Genomic DNA, 18,967 nt, shown 5'->3' with positions numbered 1-18,967 from the left:
TCGGCAGCATGCATTCTACTTCAGCCAAATATCAATGGAAAAATAACTTCCTCCCCCTCTGTTGCTTAAATGAGACTAAATAAAGGAGAGATCTCTTAGCACAAACCAATGACAAAGGAAAGCATATGTATTTGCTCCTCTTCCCTCATTATGTAGTACTGGTAGGGCCACATAGAGAGCTACTCTACCATTTTCTGCCTGTCTGGCAGAGGCAGAAAGCACTCTAATCCCTTTGTTAAGCAGCATCAGTAGAGCTGGAAACACAGCTGATTTTCCAACTCTTGCCTATCAGAAGCAGGCAGTTCCTTTCTTCCCTCATCAGGATAGTGACAGTGGGATCCAGTGAAATTTGAGCCTCTGCCCCCTCCTATTAGAAACAAGATTTAATAACCCAGAATGATGTCGAAGTAGGCGCCACTCTACTTCACTACTTCCCTCCTTGTGCCAGGGGGCCAACTGGAAAGCTGAACTTCTACCTTCATTTGGGATCAGTGAGAAATAAAGTAGTGGGAGGTGGGGATTTTTAGAACTGCAATTAATTTCTTTTCCATCCCCTCATGTGAGAGGAGTTCAGTAGGACCCAGTGGAGAGCTGAGCTACTATGCAGATCTCATAGCAATAAAGCAATGTGAGTTTTTCCTCTGTTTAACCCTCCCTAGAGCATGCAGAACATAGAAGGGAGATGACCTTATAACCTTCACATGGAAGAAACAAGGCTGTGCACTGCTTTTATTGTTTTGAAGTTATAGGAAGGATGGAGAAAAGTAAATGTTCACCCTACCTATTGCAAAAGGCAGTATCATTTGGAACTTTACTTTTGCTGGGAAAGTATCAGTGGGCCTCAGGGGAAGCTGAACCTGTATACAGATTTAGATATCCCACCACACCTCAAAAGGAGAACTGCTAGGTAAAAAGAAGATTAAATAGAATCCAGAGTCTTATCTAATATTCAAATTGCCCAGGACACAATCATAAATTACTTATTATAAGAGAAACAGAGGAGTCACAACAGCAATGAGAAAAAAAGTGATAATAAACTGACAACAGCTATATTGAATCAGGTTGGAATAAGCTGACAAGGATTTTTCATCTATCATCATAAAAATGCTTTACCAAGTAGTAATAAATTCTCTTGAAACAAATTTTAAAAATAAGAGAAAGTCTCAACAAAATAATATGTTGTAAAAAAGACTCAAGTGGAAAATAGAGAACTAAAAAATACAATAACTAAAATGAAAAACAAACTCAGTACATGGGTTTAGTAATTAAGTAAAAATTACAGAGGATAGAATCAGCAAACTTGAAAGATCAGTGTAATTTATCCTGTCTGAACAACCTGGAGATAATTTGCCAAAACATATCTTTACTTAATTTCTGAAACTTCCTAAACACAGGAAAAAAAAAAAAAAAAAAACCTTGAAGATAATCTCAGGGAATTACACATTATTTACAAGAAAAAAAAAGTATAAATGGCTTTAGCTTTTTCACCTGAAATAATGGAGGCCAGAAATAATTGATCCAATATTCTTTAGAAACAAATAGTAAATAAAGGCATATTCACAAAAAGGAAAACTAAAATAAATTATCACTACAAAACTTACCCTCAATAAATGACTAAAGGAATGTCTTCAAAAATAACAAAAATAATAAAAGAAAAAGATTGAAAGCATTTGGGAAAAGGAAAACAACATTAGAAATACTAGTAACGTGTGGAAATACACACATTATCTTTTTACTAGTTTCTTATATTTAAGTAGCGATTGAAACAAAAATTATAATATTATCTGAAATAAAATTCTATGATAGATTGAAAGTGAGGAAGACATAGGGATATAAATGGAAGTACTTTTTCCACACTTTACACCAATTGGTAAAATGTTGATGCCAGTAGATATAGAGTGTAAGCCACACATGTGTACTAGACAGATCAACTGGTAGGATAAGAATATGAGACATTACATTTAAACATAATGTTGATGCCAGTAGATATAGAGTGTAAGCCACACATGTGTACTAGACAGATCAACTGGTAGGATAAGAATATGAGACATTACATTTAAACATAATGTTGATGCCAGTAGATATAGAGTGTAAGCCACACATGTGTACTAGACAGATCAACTGGTAGGATAAGAATATGAGACACTACATTTAAACATAATGTTGATGCCAGTAGATATAGAGTGTAAGCCACACATGTGTACTAGACAGATCAACTGGTAGGATAAGAATATGAGACATTACATTTAAACATAAAATTAATTGATTAATATAGAATTTTGAAAACTGTTTAAGTAATTGGCAGGAAACCAAGGAAGGAGAAACAGAGGACATAGAAAACAAAAGCCAAGAAAAGAAAAACAGGAAACAGAAATCTACTAGAATAAATATATGCAAGGTTATGGAAGAATTGAACAACTCAATCAAGCAACAGTACCTAACTGAAATATATAAAATGCTCCACCTGAAAACAGAAATATATACTTTTTTTTCCCAAGCATCCATTTAACATTTAGCAATTTAGAACATATCTTGGGCCATAAAAATATTAAAGTATTGAAATAATACAGAATGTATCTTATTATCATATGGAATCAAACTAGAAACAAAACCAGAAAGATAACACATAAAACAACAAACCCTTTAAACCATTAGGGAGAAAAAAAAGAGGTAAAGAAAGAAGTATCAGAATAATTTTTTAGAAAATATATGGAACCATATGAAAGTAAAATATAACATATTAAAATATGCAGAATTAAACTAAAACAATGCTGATAGCATCAGAAAAACAAATTATGTGATTTTGGTATTATAAATGGAGAAAGGTAGCAATTAAATAATCTAATGCCATATAGTCTTACTTCTAGGAAAAAAAGCAAAATAAACCTAAAGTAAACAGAAAGATGTGACTAATTTAGGTGAAAACAGAAATCAATGAAATTGGAAACAGAAAAAAATAGCAAAAAAAAAATTTTTAATCATCAAAAATTTTCTAAAAATCCATAAATTTGCTAAACCTCTGTGAGGACTCACAAATGCAAAAGACGAGAAGACATAAATAACCAATATTAGGAATGAGACAGGAGATATCACTACATATTCTGCAGCACTTAAAATAATATAAGGAATACCAACAATAATATTCACTCATAAATTCATGACTTTGAAGAAGTGGATCAATTTGTGAAAATTCACAAGCTACCTAATTTCAAACTAACATGAAATAGACAATGTATATTCTTGCATATTTATTGGAGTTATTTAATTCATCATTAAAATCTCTCTAAATACTAACTGATGGTTCTAACAAACACTTAAATTAGAATTAATGCTAACTTTATACAATGTCTCCCAGAATATAGAAACAGGAACATTTTCCGATTTGTTTGACGAGGTCAGTATAAGACTGATACCAAATCAGACAAAGAAAATGCACAAAAAAGAAAATACAGTATAATATTTCCTATAAACTCAGGCAAAACTCCTTAAAAAATCTTGGCATGGCCTGACGTGATGGCTCATGCCTGTAATCTGAGCACTTAGGAAGGCTGAGGCGGGTGGATCACGAGGTCAGGAATTCGAGACCAGCCTGGCCAACATAGTGAAACCCTGTCTCTACTAAAAATACAAAAATTAGCAGGGCATGGTGGTGGGCCCCTGTAATCCCAGCTACTTGGGAGGCTGAGGCAGGAGAATGGCATGAACCCAAGAGGCGGAGTTTGCAATGAGCCAAGATCACACCAGTCTGGACTGCACTCTAGTCTGGGCGACAGAGCGAGACTCTGTCTCAAAAAAAAAAAAAAAAAAAAAAAATCTTGACATCTACTCCAGCACTCTCTACAAAAATTATATACTATGATCAAGTGAAATTATTTTAGGTATGCAAAGCTGGTTCAATGTTTAATAATAAATAAATCTAATTGATTAGATCAATATGATAAAGAGAAAGATAAATTATATGATTATATCTATTGACATATAAAAATTATTTGACAAAAATTCAACATATATTCACAATCAAAACTCAGCAAATTATGTCCACAGGAAAGATTCTTTCCTACTTTATAGAGATTATTAACAAAAAACTATAGTTCATATTTTATGATGAAAGACTGAATGATTTCCTTCTAAGATCTGTAACAAAGCAAGGATGTCCCCTTTATTACTCTTTATTCGACATTGCAATGGAAGTTCTAGTCAATGCAAAAAGACATGAAACAAAAAGTCATACAGAGTAGAAAGAAAGGAATAAAACAGTTTAGAAAGAAAGGGATCAAACTGTACCTACTTGTAGATGACATTATGGTCTACATAGAAAAATGATATAAATATCTAACAGAAAATGCTAGAATTAACAAATGTATTCAGCAAGGCTGCAGGATAGATGACCACACAAAAATTAATTGCATTTCTATGTAGTAACAATAAACAAGTGGAAACTATCTGGAACTCAGCTGAGCTGGAAAGAGCTGGGCTGTCATGTGTTCCATTTTGTAATGGAGTGATAGCCGAGGTTAAGGTAGATCAGCACAGATGTGGGGGTTCGTCTAACTTTTGATGGAGTATTGATCAAAAGGTTCCTGTACTTTTATGAACCTTAGGGACAGGAGAAAGAAAGGGGGAGAAAGTTAGGAGTAGAAAAGTACTGAATACTGAGTTGGAGTGGATAAAATTATCTGGAAGATTTTCTACTCCTCCTCCAATGTAAAGGCCTCAACAGAAACACGAGGAAGGCAGTTGGTGAGTGCCCTACATAAAGATAAATAAAAAGAAAAGTTTCTGGACTCAGAGTGCAAATACGCTAGAGAGGTTTAAATACTGACTGCAACCCTTTTCAGAGACTGCAACACATTGGCTGTGCACCAAGCCTGATGTGAGAAGAATAACTTTCCCTCATGAGGCGTGCTGGGCAAAGGCTTTTTAATTACATATAGTTGGGTCTGAAATATGTTGCACATCCATTTTTTGACCAAGAGCCAAACTCCTTAGTAACAGAAGTGAAAACATAATGCCAGTTACAATTGCTTCCTGTCACCATGCATCAGATGAGGTATCTAACAAAACATGTACATGATGAATGTATTAAAATTTCAAAATACTGACAAAAATAATTTTTAAGACTGAAATATACATGTAGATGCATACCATATTCATGGATTAGAAAATTTAACAGAAGATGTCGATTCTGCTGCAATTCCTACCAATCACCAAAGTGTTTTTTTGCAGACACTGTAGTTTGATGGGTGCCCCACTTGGTTACTAAAGGGTACATGTCTGCTGCCTGGACCTTAAAAGCTAAGAAATGAGCCAAGGCCATGGTGCTCAGCTAGGAGCAGGTGTCTCTGAGAATCCAAACATACTAGAGAATATCTGAGAATCCACCAAGCAAAACAGTCCCATCACACACACAGTAGGCAAAGAGCCCGAAAATTAGCTTTAAAGCAGCTTACAGATAGAGACTGTGTCTCTAAAGCTATCCAGGAGTGCCTTGTATGTGAGTACCAATAAAGTCATCTACCCACCAAGCTGGACTTATCCCAATCATTCTTTGGTCTCTTGGCTCCCTTCTAGTTTGGGGGAAAGTTTTTTTGGAAAAATCATACTAACTAATATTAGCACTTATTATATAGCTATGGTCAAGAGTGTGGTGTTCTTGGAGGGACAGACATATTAACATAACTCATAAGTAGATACATGCATATATGTCCAACTGATTTGTTTTACAAAGTATAGATCAGGTGGCATTTTCAACAAAATGCACTACAGCAATTCATTATCCACAGGTGAATACATAAATCAATAGGAGTGTATACATATATATCACTCATGTAAAAATTTTATGACTCATGGATTCAAAGATTATTGATTTAAATATAAAACATAAAGCTATAATACTTTTAAGAAGAAAAAATAGGAGAAAACCTTGGGAACTAGGCCTAGATACAGCGTTCTTGTACATGACACTAAACATAGATTCACAAGAGATCAAATTTATAAATCTGACCTCATTAATATTAAAAATTTTGCTGTCAATAGACCTGGTTAATAAAAGACAAGCACAAAAGTAAGAATAATATGGAACATGCAAATTACTTTCAAGATTCCACGGTAAAAAAACATTTGAAAAGGAAACATCAAAAGATATGAAGAGACATTATGCATAAAGAACATGTAAAGATGGCAAATAAACACATAAAAGATGTTTAACATTATTAGCTATCGGGGAAATGTATACTGAAATATCAATGATTTATCACTACAAACCTATTATAACAGCTACATTTTGAACATGTATCAACACCACCAAATGTTGGTGAGGTTGTGAAGAAACTGGAGCACTCCTATACTGCTGGTGGGAATACAAAATATTACAGCCCCTTTGGAAGGCAGCATGGCAGTTTCTTGCAAAACTAAACATGCATCACCATTAAACCATGGATATGCACTCTTGGGCACTTATTTCATAGAAATGAATATTCATATTCACACAAAGTCCTGTACACAAATTTTCATAGAACTTTGATTTGTAATAGCTATAAACTGGAATACAATCAAATGTCCTTTAATAGAAAATGTTTAAACTACCACCTTTGGTACATTCATACCATAGGATACTACTCAGAAATGTAAACTATTGATACAGGCAAACAATTTAATTGATCATGTCATGCAAAGAATAAATATCCAAAAATGTCAGTTGTTATTCTTTTTTCACATGCCTGTTACTATAACTCAGTATGGGGCTACAAAACTTCAGTGTTTTATGTTTTGCCTTACCATACTTCAAAGTAATGCCTAACATATATTGGACATTGAATGTACTTGCATCAAGACCAAATGTATGAGAGAAAAACAGATGCTATTATATTTTTTCTTTTTTTTTTTTTTTGGTCCTCTAATACAAATTCATAAAGCCTATGATTTAATCTCATTGAGTTTTGACTTTCTGCTAAGTTTAAAAATATATTTTCATTCTGTTGTTGAGTACTATACACTGCATATATTTTTAAAGAAATATAAATGTGGAAGTAAATATACATGTGTATATACTTCTGCAGCTATACTTTTAATACCAACTCGTGAATTAAATCCTGCTCTACTTTAAAAAATATGTTACACTAAATGGTCTTCAAATTAATCAGTGACTTCCTTCTCTGAAGTCAAAGGCTGTTTAAATTCAAATATCAATAACTCATTCTGAGCATCAAATGAATGCCAGTTAATTTTAAAGGAAATAGCATTGACTTCAATTGCTCTAACAGACTTTAATATAGTATTGGAATTTCATTTGATGACTGAGAAATTTGATATGGAAAGCAGTAAAATAACTGGTGCAAATTTCATACTAAAAGGAGACCGAGGCAGGATTAAACCAGTGGTGTGCGGGTGAATGTTTAACAACCGTCTGTCTTGGGTAAGGATCAGGAAAGCTGGGAAAGATCCCTGGTTTGGTTACATTTGCTGTGCTGATAAAGTCACTGGACACTGAGAAAGAAAGAGATGTACACAACTGATTTTCACAGACAGGTACAAAGCAGCTCCAGCATGCCAGTGAATCACTTCTGCTCTTTTAACCATCCATCCTACACTTAGTGTTGACATGTACACTTTTCTTGATTAATTTGGTATTCTAAATCCTACTTTCCTGTTTCTATTAAGTCCAGTCTTGCTTAGTGCATGATATTAAAAATATATACATCAAAAAAGAAACATTGTCTATGGGCAAGAATTGTTTTTTGTTGTTTCTACTGAGGCAGAAGATGAATGGATGCATTGCTTGCAATATTTGTACTGTTACGTTCATTTGAATATTTCATCATTAAATACAATTAAATTAGATAAACTACTTAACTATGTGTATGGTATCAACATACACATATATCCATACATATACATTTACATTTTGTGACTGCATGATAGGGTAAATTTCTAATTAAATTTCTTGTGAATCACAATATATAGTTGGGGACTATCTTAAATTACCTCATTTACTTCAAAACATTGCAGTGAGGAACTTAAAATTACCAAATTTGTTTCCTATTTATTCTTTTATTGCATAATTTGTATACCGGGTAATTTTACATGAATTGTGAAGACTCTAATAAAAATGTTTAGCAAAGCAATATATTTTTCTATGATACTTACCACCATCCATTGGCAGTAATTTTCTATTAATTTGATATTTAATTCAATCTGTGGTCATTTTTGTAATTGATTTTTGGCCCTGAGATAAATGTTCCCAAACATCTTGCTAATTTTTCAGCTGATTATTTTTAAGAGAATAAAGACAATACAATTCTTTCTAGCTACCCTGAAACTATCTTGCTGTCTAAGTGTGGTTTAATTGTTCTATTACTGAGCACTTTTTGTTTCCCATGTAACAATGGTGAAAATTTAGAAAAATTATATTTAATTGTAAATAATTTAATCCTGAAAATAAAAGCCATTAATCAGCTGTTCTTGGTTGCTTAATCGTGATTTTTTTCCAACTAATGCTTAAAACCCTCATATACTTGTGGTTCCTTGGAGGATGCAAAGACTCAATGCATGATGAATTTTTGCCTTATTTGTTTTAAATACACCTGAACCCAGTTGTAAATAAATTAGGATTGCTGACATATAAGTGGTTTAGGGAGTCAACTGAAGCTTTCAAATTCATTTTCTTTTTACTTTCTGCTTAATTTTTAACATGGGGATGATTACATGTACTTTTTTAACAGATCACAGTAGGGTTCCTTGTGTTCACCAATGAACACAAGGCCATCGACATTTCCATTAGTCAATCTTAGTGTAGTAATTTGACATTTCCCTCATTTTAAATAAGTTTATAGAAGTTTGTCATTTATTAAATTGTCTTTTTAAAAAATAATTGCCATGGGATATATAAAAGAAGTGAAGACAATGGAACATTTGTTTAAATTGAACATAACCTTAGCTAAATAATTAGTACCTAATTTCTAGGTTTAAATTCAGATAGCTTTTCAAACAAATTTACACTATTTGTTTTATGACATCTAACAAATAATAGTTGTGGCATTAGTATGCAATGCTAAAATTCTGTTTGAAAGAGGCTTTATATTTTTTTGTCAAACAGAAAAATATTTTTGGAGGAGAAACATGATTTCATTCATTTCCATAACTCAAATGTAGTTTTGCTCTCAACGTTGTATGGAGTATACAGGGAAAAAGATAAGATGTAAAACGTAAATGTGGCAAAATATTAGCAACTTGTAAATCCAGGGAAGAATGCATGGGAGACCATTATACTATATTTGCAATGTTTCTAAGTGCATTTTAAAAACTGAAAATACAGGTCTTTTCAAAGTGAAACAGAACAATGCCATTACCACATGCTTCTGCTGTGTGTTGGCCCTAGCTCTAGCCTTTTGGAATGTGCTGGTAGTAGGCAAAGCTAGACATATATAGACATAGCTAATCTGTTCACTTATTGAGTAAATTCCAGAGATGGAATTTCTGGGTCAGGACATGTAAGTCATTCATCAGTTTAAAATGTGTGATAAATTAGGGAATGAATAGGAAATTGACAAGAGCTAGTGAAGTTAATATAGCTAAAGAATATTGTGCATATTATTTAGAATTATGAAAGTATTCACCAGAAAAATCTAGAAACAAACGCTATACAATGTTCTCTTTGAAGTGGGCCTGCAAGTATGGAGAAATCAGGTAGAATTTAAAAATAGGGTAGATTCTTAATTCAACACATAACAAAATGGAAGATGACTTACAGCTCTACTAATTTTCTAAGACTGCCATAACAAAGTCCACACTGAGTGGCTTAAAATAACATAAATTTATTGTCTCATAGTGCTGGAAGACAAAAGTCTAAAATTAAGAAGCTGGTATCATTTGTTCCTTCTGAGAGTTGTGAGGAAGAATCAGTTCAGTGCTGGTGGTTTTCCAGCAATCTTTGGCATTCCTTGGCTTAGATGCATCACTCAATTCTCTGCCATCACATGGCATTCTCTCTGTGTCTTTTCAATTAGTCTTCTGCCTATGTCTGCCTCGGTGTGCAAATTCCCCCTCTCTATAAGAATACCAGGCATATTGGATTTGGGTCCATCCCAATGATTTCATTGTAATCTGTAAAGACCTTCTTTGCAAGTAAGATCACTTACGAAGTACAAGGGGTAAGACTTCATATACCATTTTGCGAGGGACACAATTTCAATCAATAAAACAGATGTCGAATTTTAAGTAAAGTATTTACCATAGTGATTTTTCTTACCCAATCTCTTAAATGTCTCATTTTCACTCCTCAGATTTCACTCTTTCGCCTTATCCTATTATATTCAGATTCCCAAAGGACCATGCTCTCTTTTGTTCTTCAGGAAATTGTAGCTTTACATAGAAAGAAAAGGTTTTTTGGAAGAAGTGCTACCCATTTGTGTTTCTGCTCCCTTCAGTTATTATTGGTTTTCATCAACCATTGAAGACTCTGAGGAAAGTCTGATAAGAAGTTACAGGTAGCTTAAATTCTAGTTCTGACCTGAGAACTACAGTTGATTTTTTTCCATGTTTTACTTTAAAGCCAATGTTTTCTCCAGATAAGAATCTAAACCTGTATTTGGAAAAGATGTGCCTTGCTGAGACTGCATTTGATTTTGCCTATTTAAAAAAAGTAACTCCAGTTCATTATTCTTACTAACTATAAATGTTTCTTTGTCATTCAGAATTTGTGGTGTTATGTTCATTTACATACTTGAATACGTAAAATATTTCTTATGTTCAAAAGGAAAAAGAAAATTTAAATCTGCCATACTATGGAATTTAAATCTAGCATGTTTTGTATATACACATGTATAGAAGGCATGAAAAAGGAATATCTTGCAAAAAGAACTGCATCAGAAAGGAATCTGTCCAGTCCTGATCAAAAAGACACAGAGTGCCCAGAAAGAGGTTTGGAGTGAGACAGGTAAGGGAAATATGGCCACAATGGTTGAAATCCAAAAGATTTCCTCTTATGGTTGATTATGTGGAATCTTATGTTAAAATGTGTCTTACTTCTAAGTGTTAGTGAATAATTTAGTATTAAACTAAGCAGACTTTAAGTGATATAACTTAATTTCAAGAAAAAATTGTATATCAGAAAGAAAACATAATTTTTAATTCACTAAGTGGTTAACAGTGAACATTTACATAGTTACAATGTTGAAAAATACAGAATATAAAAATATTCAAATAATATTTGAAGAATATAAGGCTAGAAGTGGTTCCAAGTCTAGTTTGAATTGGACAGACCTGTAATTGATTTCTTTCTTAGTTTTCCTTGGAAACTAAAACATGTATCCATATGTCATGGTCTTTAAAGGAGAGGAAATCGGATGATAAAATCCCAGCTCTCCTGAGTGCGTGATGTATGACGCTAAATTCAGAAATCTTTGGTAAAGGCAACAGCAAAGAAAGATAGAGGTGGCTGCCACTAAGAAGTAAGGATAAAGGAGGATAACGCAAGGTATGATATCTCTATTTAAAAAGGAAAAAGATCAAAAGAGTTTAGCATGGGCATAGGTAAAGAGATCCAATATATTATTCAAGGAATTCCAGTGAGGCAAAACCTGACTGAGGAACAAGTATGGAGAAATGGCAGGAAATTAAGCTTGATAATTCTATCTACAATGGGTTCTTCAGGCCTACTTGGTGTTTGTGCAGTGTACTAAGAATCATGGGGCATTCCTGAAGGGTTTTCATTATGGGAAATTGTCAATCACACTTTCACCTTTAAGTGGGATTTTTGTGTGAATATGAATAATGTATATATGAATACCTTTGTTTTCAGTAAGACAGCATAAGAGGTAAGTTTTAGCAGAATGTCAGGTGAGGTAAAGAAAAATGGGAGCATATGAGATCTATTTAGGATGTTGATGTTTTAGAACTGTTTTATTTTACTGAATATTAATTTTGGAGTTTGAAGGAATGGAAAGCACACAATCTGCCTTGATTTGTAATGTATTTCAGAAATTCAATTGCTGGCAGACAGTAGATATTTGGTTATAAAAGAACTAGAGCCCAGAATATAGGTATATAAGAGCCTTTAGTTCTAGTATGCAAATGGAAGTTGAAGCTGTAAAATTTGGATGAAATCATCTAGGGCCATTGAAGTGCAGAGAAGAGAGGATCAAAGAGAGCCCTTGGGAATTGCTGACAGTATGAAGAAAAGACGGGACACCCACAAGGGAGACAGAAAAGGTAAGGCTATAAAGTTTCCTAGGTGCTCTGTGGTTTGGTTGAGGGGATCTGTGAGTCACACCCTTAATCCCTTCAAAGAGCCTTTTGTGTGACTGAATACCTTGATATTTTCGTTTTTCTGAGATATTAGTAAAATTTAATATACTACAATCTTGGCTTTTTCTCTGGAGCCTGCATTCCTGTCAGTAAATCTCTTAATTTTAACAAGGTTTATACTTTGGATGGGCTGATAATTTCCCAGACATCTAGCTTTATTTCCTTTTTGTTCAACAACACTTTCTTTTTAAACAATTTAACTATTTTCTCTTTATATTTTATTCTAAACAGAAAGAAGAACCAGACCACACCTTCTATAGTTTCTTAGGAAATTTTCTTAGCAAAGTGTGGAAGTTTATCTTTGATAGTTTCTGCTATACACATAATACAAGATACAATTCTGCTAAGCTTTCTACCACTGTCAAGCAAGTCTCTCTTCTTCTAATTTCCAATAACATGATTCTCATTTCCTTCTGACCCTCATCAGCAATGTTCTTAAGAGTTCAGGCTTTTTCAATGGCCTGTTCATGATTATTTATCCATACTCTAAGGTAATTTAGCCTTTCTCTGCTAAGCTTCTCACCTCTAAGACTTTAAGAACAGAGACTTTACAAACCATAATTCTTCTAACTGTTCAAGGCAATCTAGTTTTTCTTTTTCATTATACTCTACAAATTATTCTAAAGTTTGTAATGTCTGACTGCAAAGCCATTCACACTTTTTTTTTTTCCTTTGGCAATTGTTATAGCAGCACCTCACTCTTAGTATAAAAATATGGGATCATTTTCTACTACCGTTGTAATAAATTACCACACCCTTGGTGGCATACACAACACAAACTGAGTATTCTACTGCTCTGTAGGTAAGAAGTACTGACAGGTCTCACCAGGCTAAAGTCAATGTCCTCAGGACTGTGTTTCTTTTTGGAAGCTAATATAGTTTGGATCTTGTTTCTTCTAAATCTCAAGTTGTATTGTTATCTCCAGTGTGGAAAGTGGGTCTCAGTAAGAGGTAATTGGATCATGGGGGTAGATTTCTCATGAATGGTTTAGTGCCATCCTCCTGGTGCTTTCCTCATGATAGTGAATGAGTTCTTGAGAGATCTGGCTGTTTAAAAGTATGTGATATCTTCCTCCTGTCCCTCTTGCTCCCCTTCTTGCCATGTGAGACACCTGCTCCCCTTCCACCCTTCTCAATCATCGTAAGCTTCCTGAGGCCTGCCCAGAAGCTGAGCAGATGCCAGGATGCTGCTCCCTGTAAAGCCTGCCAAACTGTGAGGTGTGACCCAAAACTGTGACCCAAAAATATACCTCCTTTATTTATAAATTACCCAGCCTCAGGTGTTTCTTTATAGCAATGCAAGAGCAGTCTAACACAAAGGTTTTAGGGGTGAATAGTTTCCCTTGCCTTTTCTAGCTCCTGGAGGCAACCCACATTATCTTGCTTGTGGCTCTTTCTTCCATCTTCAAAGCCAGTGACATTTGTCTGACCCTTCTAACCTCACATCACTCTTTGACCAAGCTAGGAAAGGTACTTCATATTCTAAGGACTTATGTGATATCTTGGGCTCACCTGGACAATTCAGGATACTGTCCCCACCTCAAAGGTCCTTAACATTAATCACATCTGCAAAGTGCCTTTTGCCATGTAAAGTATTCTCAGATTCTGGGAATTAGGGTATAGACATCTTTGGGGGGAAGGAGGTATTATTTTGCCTACCAAAAGATATGACAAGTATGATTTCACAGGAAAGATGTCATAAAAGGAAATACTATACTATACTATAACCACGATACTAGATTTTGTTATATCACATATTGGACTACAATGTTGTAATACATTATGTATGAATTATCTGTTAATTAAAAATTAATTATTGAGCACATTTTTTTCCCCCATCTTAAAGAGAGAAACCACAACATACACAGTTGCCTAGTCATTAAGTATTCCCTTTTCCATATTTTATTCTCCTTTTTATCTGAGATTGAGTCTTGCTCTGTCACCCAGGCTGGAGTGCAGTGGCGTGACCTTGGCTTACTGCAATTTCTGCCTTCCGGGTTCAAGTGATTCTCCTGCCTCAGTGTCCTAAGTAGCTAGGACTACAGGCACACACCACCACACCAGCTAATTTTTGTATTTTTAGTAGAGATGGGGTTTCACTATGTTAGTCAGGCTGGTCTCAAACTCCTGACCTCAAGTGATTCACCCACCCGAGCCTCCCAAAATGCTGGAATTACAGGCATGAGCCACCGCTCCTGGCCACACTTTGAACTGGTTTTTGCATCTTTCATTTTCCATCACGAGCATAACTCTGACCACTTATATTATTCTCTTTGTTATTCGCCTACATAAGGCCCTAATCAACTTTCAGCTATCCTATTATAATGGCTCCAAGAGTGATTCAGTTCCTTTCAATACTATCCCATTGCTATCGGTTCTTTACACTGCAAATCACAGTAAGTAGTATAATATCTAAATCTAACACTATTGCTGCTTAAAACTTTTCAGAGTCTCCCCATTAACTTACTTTTTTTTTTTTTTCCAGGGCTTCTTGTAATGTTGTCCAGGCTGTTCTGGAACTGCTGAGCTCAAGTGATCCTCCTGCCTTGGCTTTCAAAAGTGCAGAGCTTACAGATATGAGCTACTGTACCCAGCCCCCATTGACTTCTTAGCATGTTATGGACAGTCCTCCATAATTTGGTTTCTGATATGTTTATAATTTTCATTCTACCTACCAATATCTGACCTTGTCCTGTCACATTCTGGTAGATAGCTGTACTGTTCTCTCCCTTCCGTTGCTTGGCACAAATTACTTTCTTTGTCTAAATTGCTCTCTTATTGATGGTTAATTGTTTTTAGTTTCCTTCTTGCTGAGTACACTCTGGATTCAGGACTTGACCCATGCACTCTCATGATTGTCCTGTCTACACCCCTCCAAACATGTTTGAATATTGTTCAATAGTATCTGTACCCCTTGAGGTCACAGACCATTGTTGTATTTGTCTTGATGATGTCCAATGCATACTTTCATATTAAGCAAGTAATAGATACTCCATAATATGTTTAAAGAATGAATGAACGGACATTAAATAATAATAGAAATAATCTTTTTCAACAAATTTTAACTGTGTTGTATCAACAAAAACTGGATATATTTAAATTTGTAGAAGTAACTTTCCTAAGCATTATCATTTTGACCTCAGTTATTATGTTACTGCAGAGGGAGACTGGTCAATGATTGTGTTCATTCGATAAGACCTTAATACATTTTTTGGAGATTGCATAAAAGCATATCTTGACTTAGTTTTTTATCTATAAAATAGAATAAAAAATTCAATTGTATAATCTCAGTCTATGAGGTATTTACATATTAATTTCAGGCAGACAAAATGCTATCTAATCTGCCTGATCTCCCAAATAAAGGCATGATAGTTTACCCAAACAATGGCATAGGCTTTACAGTTAATCTTAAAATAAAAAACGATCTTACTGGGCTCATACCAATTCTGATTACAGAATATTCCCAGATTACAGGATTGTATGCAATATCTATGTATTAGTCCCCTCAGGCTGCCATAACAAAATAGTACAGGTTGGGTGGCTTAAAGAATAAAAATTTGTTTCTCATAGTTCTGGAACATGAGAAGTCCAAGATCCAGGTACCAGCCATTTCAATACTTGGTAAAGGCCCTTTTCCTATCTTGCAGATGATTGCCTTCTTGCCGCTTGCTTAGGTGCCCTGGAGCACGGGGAGAGGCAAGTTTACAAGGCGCCTCTTGTTAAAAGGGCAGCAGCCCTATCAATTAAGGCTCCACACTTATGATCTCACCTAACTTTTGTCATATCCTCACAGATTTTATCTCTACATTCAGTCATAGCAACCTATACATTTATTAAAAATGGGAAACCATCGGAAAATTAGGACAATTTTTTTTAGTAATTTCATCTAGATGTGTGAAGCAACTCTTCTAAACTAAAAATAGAGTTTGGTTCATTTTCTATACTATGAGTTACGGGTGTGTGTGCGAGCAAATGGATTGACCCTTGATTGCAAAATAAAAGCCCAATTTCCGGGTGTATATATAGATTATAAAGCAATAGATGGTCAGAAGTGTTGACCCAAGAGGGCAATCAAAGAGCAAGAACAGGATCAAAAAGAAGAATCAGCAAAGCTAAAGAGAAAAAATAGGATTAAGCAGTAGAAATAGGAGCAAGTACCTAGAAAGATTCTCAGCAGCAACTGGACACAGGCAGTGACAGGCTTTCGTAAATCTGTCAAGTCAGAAGACTGAGGGGAGAAGGCTAGAACAGCACTGTTGAGAAGGAGTTACCAAGTCTCACTGGTAATTAAAATTTTCTGGGGAATTAAAAAATATCTAGAGTAAATCCTAGATCCAAAAACCATTGTGGAGACTGCAAAGAAGTAATTGCCACTAAGAAAGAAAAAAAAATACAATTAGTTGTAATAATCAGGCAAATTTCTAGAACTTCTGCCTTTGCCCATTTGCAATTCTATGTTTGATTAAATTATCTTAAATGCCTATTAAAAAAAGATAATTTTATTAACTATTTTATCCCATTATTTCTTTACGTGTGCATACCTTTAAAAAACATCCTTGATCACAGTTTTATAGATAAAGAAAATAATGTAATACAGTAAAAAGTATTGCAAAATTAAAATAATTTACTGCTTTCTTAAAAAGATAAGTATTTGGAGCAGTTACTCTGAATCAACTTCAACAGTTAAAATAAATGGCTCTTAAAATTATTAAATTCAAACAATTTTCTGATTTTGAAAGCTTCTATTTAAAATCAATGGAGGTATACAAAATTAAAAGTAAAAATTAATAATGAGCGATGTGAATCTAAGCTATTCTTATACATATTAAATCAATATTTGCAACATAGTTCCTGACATTAGCTGAAAAAAGTGACATACCATGATAGGGAATAAGTGATATAAAATAAAGAGTAAGTGTATGAGTAATCTATCTATCTATCTATCTATCTATCTATCTATCTATCTATATATCTGACTTCATGCAAAACTAGAAGGATGAACATCAAATGTTTAATCTTTAATCCATGTATAAAGGGGCTGCATACAATTCCCTCTAGGGTGTGTATATGTGTATTTACAATCTTCTTTTCTTACAATTATGGTTTCATTTTGCTCTCAGATAAGACATGAAGAGAACTATGAAAAAAAACCACAAAACTTTATGCTTGCAGATCAATGCACAGGAGAAAGGCCTGAGGAATGTTACAGATTTAAAAGAAAATAAATGTGGAAGAAAAGGAGAGAGTAAGGAGAAAACAAAAGGAAAAGGAAAAATTATGAGCAGCTCTTGTAAAAAACGTCTTTTGTTGGAATGCTAAGAAATGAGCACTTACAGACCTCTCGTGTGTTTTAGGTACAACGTCCTCTTCACTACCTCATTAAGACATCATCCAAAAAGATACACTATTTTTAAAGGGTCGAGATCATTTATTTTATTCTTTGCATGTGTTTCAAAATAGCCCTCTTTTTGTTTTCAGCATTTAAATAAGTTCAGGGACCTTACAACTACTCTGCCTCGAAATCACATTTAACAACGCTTTGAAACTCTTAAACACACTATTGTTGCGCTGCTAAGAAAAATCAGGTGCCCTGAATTGATTAGAGATCCTTTTTAGAGGTGCCTTTCAGACACATTAGTTACACATCAAAGACAAAGCTTTACCTATTCAAAAAGTGAAGTATCTTTATGAAGCCATTCAAGCTCCAAAATTCTTAGTATATGAAAGGCTATAAGAGTCTTATTGAGAACAATATGCCAGTAACTCTAATTGCCTGAAAAAATTAGGTGTCTGACTTGGATTAATTTTGTACAAGGTCAGAATAGTATTTTTTTCTATAAAAGATTACAGTCTAAGACAGATATCTGAGTGACCTACCATGTAAACAAGCTGAGAAGACATGAACCAGGATAATTTCATGATTAGTAAACACAAAGGAACTATCTTCTTGTTTGATGGAGTGAGCTATTCATCAGAGAGGGCTGAGCTGTGTAATCAGAAATTGGAGGCTGGTAATGGAGGTCAGAAAGGTTTTCCACCTTGAAGTGAGAACCAGAATGGATTTCCACTTTTGAAGCTAGAAAAGTTTTTAGGCATAGATTTCAGAAGATGAACAGAGACTTAAATACAGTTGAGGTCATAGAAAAAAAGGAAATGTAGAATATATTCTTCTACAAGTGACACAATATTCTAAGGATGGTAATTACAAATGATAGATTCGACTTATGAGAGAATATTAATAAATATCATATTTACATTAATTTTTTGTTACTATGATTAATATGAGAGAAAAAGTCATTTAATACCAGTTTAATACTAAAACAAATTATTGAAATTCCTAAGTAATATAATATTAGCTACTTCTTTAACTCCTGAGGCTTTAGAGTCAACACATTGAAACATTTAATAACTCCAGTGTTTGTATTTTATCATACCTCTGAGAAGCTGACAACTACCTGAAGCCCTCTGCATACTTTGAAATGTCAGACCACTATGCCTGATGGTTAATCATTTTTATTCATTTACTTTTTCCTGGTAAATGCCAGCATTTCTCTTGGAACCTTGCTAGGCGAGAAGCAAACTGTCTGTATCTTTAGGGTTCTCTCTGAAATCATCCCCAAACTGGCTAACTCCTCCATGAAACACTGGCTGCCAGTATCTGAAA

This window comes from Trachypithecus francoisi, unplaced genomic scaffold (assembly GCF_009764315.1).
Source record: "Trachypithecus francoisi isolate TF-2019V2 unplaced genomic scaffold, Tfra_2.0 Lachesis_group13, whole genome shotgun sequence".
Classification (NCBI taxonomy): domain Eukaryota; kingdom Metazoa; phylum Chordata; class Mammalia; order Primates; family Cercopithecidae; genus Trachypithecus; species Trachypithecus francoisi.
This window is presented reverse-complemented; position numbering follows the sequence as displayed.